Below are 4,559 nucleotides of genomic sequence, written 5' to 3'. Positions count from 1 at the left end.
TATTATTTAGCTTTAAAAAGGAAGGAAATTCTGATACATACTACAACAGGGATGAAGCTTAAGGACATTATGCCAAGTGAAATAAGTCAGTCATAACTGGAAAAATACTATAAAAGCTCACTTACGTGAGATCCCTAGAGTAGTAGCCAAATTCATAGAGACAAAAAGTAGGATGATGGTTGCCAGGGGCTGGGGGAGGGGCAATGGGGGAGTTATTAATAGGTACAGACTTTCAGTTTTGTGAAACAAATTCTGTGGATGTGCGTTGGTGATGATAGGACAATAATGTGAATGTTCCTAATACCATAAAACTGTACACTTAAAAATGGTTAAAATACATTTTACATTATGTGAGGTTTTTTTTTAAGTTTATATATAGATTCTTCTTTGCTGCCAGAAGAGTCAGATGGCCTCATAAATCCAGACCATTTCTCCTGAGACAGAACTACATCACTGCACCAGGCTCTTATGCTGTCCAGCCGGTATCACATCTAGGTTGATCATCTCAAATTGACCATTGTCTGTTTTTCCCACTACTTTCACAAAATATGTGTCTGGGAAGTCAATTTTCTTGAGAACAGACTTTTAATTGCTAAGGTGAAATTTAATTTTTCTAGTAAACTAGCACATACAAACTCATGCACTTATGGTTTCACTACCCTTATTCTCTGATATTAAGGGACAGTGTTTATTGATGTGTGGGAATCACAAACACCCAAAATAAGTGTCTTTCAAATGTCACCATTTTTCTAAAAGATTTTATTAATTTATTTGAGACACTGAGAGCACAAGCAGAGGGAGGTGAAGAGGGAGGCTCAGAGGGAGAAGCAGACTCCCCACTGAGTGGGGAGCTGGATACAGGAATTGAATTCCAGGACCCCGAGATCAGGACCTGAACCAAAGGCAGATGCTAAACCAAATGAGCCACGCAGACACCCAAAAGCTCAAATGTCAGCTTTTCTGAGAATAGAGTCCACAGTTTGAAGTTCTTGAACAACAATAACAAAAAGGATATGCATGTGTCCATACACATGTATGCACAAACACACACACGTAGTGTTTCCTGGGGCGAAGTTCAGAAGTGTTTTCACAAATATGATAGGCTGATGGGGAAACGTTTATTCAAAGTAAACTTTCACATATGCTCAATCACATGTACATAGGCCCTTTTTATGATGAGCATTATAAAAATTACCTCTAAGAAACAATTGTTTGTAGTCCTGGAAACCAGACTTAACTACCACCAAAACTTTGAATTAATTCTATCATCAGATTTTAATTCAAATTAAAAAAATGATAATAAGAAAAGCCATAACATTTTATGTCTGATAGCTGTTCATCCTGTGAGACCCTAAGAGTACCTAGAAGAAACTCAAGTCAATGTACTTGTTCATACAAGGGACTAACACGAATGAGAAGGTAAAGATCCACAATCTCCAACTTACTGCATTATAATACATCTGGGTTGTACAAGTAACCCAGCATAGGGACAACTAGAAGTGGATTTTCTGGGGAGACAAATTTGAAAATCAGCCCTATGATTAATGTTGATAAATGCAACTCTGAATCCTGAAATTAACTTTTAGAACAAAATGCCCTACTTTTTATGTATTTTTTTAACTTTTTTACCTGTTATGAACTCTTTGACATAAGACCTATGTGCTACTGCCTTACATCCCCCGCAGCTAAAACTGGACCCAGAATGTAATTTCTTAAATAATGGTGATTTAACCAAACTACAAAATAAACTTCTCTGGTGAAAGTTGGTTTTCTTTTTCTTTTAGATGAGAAGAGGGTGGGAGTGGGTGCGATTTAAGTTACATGAGCTATAGGAGTGGATTTTTAACATACAATTCTTTTTCAAAGATTTACTTATTTTATCTTAGACAGAGAGGATGAGTGGGAGGGGCAAAGGGAGAGAAAATCTCAAACGAACTCCGAACGGAGCATGGAGCCCAATGCAGGGCTTGATCTCACCTGTTTCAGGCTGCTGGGTGGCTCAGATGGTTAAGTGACCTACTCTTGATTTTAATTCAGGTCTTACCCTCAGGGATCTGAGGTAGAGCCCCATATCAGGCTCCTTGCTAAGTGGGAGTATACTTGAGAGGATCTATCTCCCTCTCCTTCTTTCTCTCCCCGCAACTCTCTCAGATAAATAAATCTTTAAAAAATACATTTTTAATAAAAGATGAAAGAAATGGAGTTTATGGGTCAAAATGCAAAGAAAGTTGAAGTCTGTATAAAGGAATCCATACACAGAAAAAATTGTTCTTGCCAGGTAAGAGAATAAGAAGGCCTAGAAATGTAAGGTAAAATGGTTGGACTTATGTCCCATGGAGTTTTTTTAAATTAGAATTAAAAAATGATGACAAGCTTGACAGCTATTTCTCTGATGATTTAAAAAATAACGTGAAAATCCATTTTAATCTGATTAGGGTGACTTAGAAATGTTTGTGCATAAAATTCACAGTGAAGAAGGCAGGGCTTTTTTGAAGATCATCAAGTTTTTCAAAATATTTTTACCACACCAAAGAGCAATCTCATCTAAGCTACTAAAAATATTTGATGTGAGCAATGTTGTGTGGTCTATAAAGATACCAAGATACAAAATAATGCTTTATTAATGAGTATAAAATCCTAGAATTGTAATTATGAGTTATATATAAGTAATTAAATCTAGGGCAGCCCACGTGGCTCAGCAGTTAAGCCCCGCCTTCAGCCCAGGGCGTGATCCTGGAGACCCGGGATTGAGCCCCACGTTGGGCTCCCTGCATGGAGCCTGCTTCTCCCTCTGCCTGTGTCTCTGCCTCTCTCTCTCTCTCTCTGTGTCTCTCATCAATAAATAAATAAAATCTAAAAAAATAAAATCTATATTTTATTCCAAAAGAATTGAATTACAATAAAGCAAGAAACCTATTAAAACCACAAAGCTTCTGTTTGGTTATTGTTTTACTTTGTAATGCTGTTAGAGTCTCCATTTTAGCGAACAGAGAGCCATCTCATATTTAAGTATAGGCAGCTTGTTTATAAATAACAGGGTATTAGGGTGAAAAAACTAAAACCTTTTTTATATTATTATTATTATTATTTTATTTATTATTATTATTATTATTAGTAGTAGTAGTAGTAGGCTTCATGCCCAACGTGGGGTTTGAACTCACAACTCTGATATCAAGACCTGAGCAGAGAGTCAGATATGTAACCTACTGAACCACCCAGGTATCCCTGGTTTTATATTTTAAAAAACAGCTTTTCATGGATTCAATAATTGCCAGCAAAAACTTAAAACACACAGGGATTTACAAACACATGGGGATCATAAGAGGTTGCTGTATGTCCTCTTTCTGCTCCCCAGAACATTCTGTCTTCTGTTGGAGGGATTTTCCTACAAAGACCACTGGAGCAATTTTCCTAAATGCTTCGTGAAGCTGAGAGCTGGAATTCCATCACCTAGCAGGCAGATTTACTTCTGAACCAAACAGGGAAGTTTCTTAGAACCTTCAGACATTGACCTCCAGCCTGTGTATCTCAAGCTTCACCATTAGGGGGCAACTGCCTAGGTTTGGCCTCTGGCTGGCTCTTCAGGACACTAGCTGCTGGGGAAAGGGAGAACATTTTCCCTCCCTCTCTACTTGAAAAAGATAGTTACTTTCTTTTTCCCTATTGTGTGTGTGTTTTTTTTTTTCCAATAGCACTTACTATTTCCCATAATTATATTAGAGGTAACAAGATACTGACTGGATTTTTCCTATTGTTAGCTGTTTTTTACTAAAGCACAGGGATGAGGACAATGCTTGACAAGCAACAAATCACCCTCAAGAGAGGAATGAGAAACATCCTTTATAGGACTGTGTAAGTGACAGCAAAACTCGACCAGTCACCACCACTCCATCCAAGTTAGAAGACTAGAAATTTGAGTTGGAATTCTTTGAAGGGAAAGAATAAAAGAGTGGTTATGTTTTATCTGAAAGAGATAAAACACAGGGGGAGCATTCCCATCCCAAGAGAAATAGTCACAGACTTGGGCTCTAAAAGGAGAGATTAGCATTTTCTTCCCAGGCTGAAAGCTGTAGAACTCAGACTCATTCCCAAGGAGAAAGCATAGGAGTGAAGACCAGTGAAAGAGTTCTTGGAAAAACATGACTCATGTCGCCAAGATTCTACAACTAGATGGGCACTCAGAGACCAATGCTTGCTTCTCACTTGGAGAAGGCATTGTATTGGCTGGAGCAGCACATTTATCTGTTTCTATGAGCAGTGTCAGGGTTAAATGTTAGTTATTTGAGGAAAATAAAGTCCATGATGTACAGACCATAAATAAACCAGTTATATATATATATAATATATATAATATATATAAATAATATATCATAATAAATAAATCTATATATATTATTTATAAATATTATTTACTTATTATTTTTAATCAATTTCAAGACCCTGGGATCACAACCAGAGCCAAAGGCAGATGCTCAAACACTGAGCCACCCAGGTGTCCCAGTTCAAGATATATTTTTTAAGTGAATGACTAAATCCTCACTAAATGTTCGCAGAAGAGG

Source organism: Vulpes vulpes, chromosome 12 (assembly GCF_048418805.1).
Source record: "Vulpes vulpes isolate BD-2025 chromosome 12, VulVul3, whole genome shotgun sequence".
In the NCBI taxonomy this organism is placed as follows: Eukaryota; Metazoa; Chordata; class Mammalia; order Carnivora; family Canidae; genus Vulpes; species Vulpes vulpes.
Note: the sequence above shows the minus strand (reverse complement) of the source record.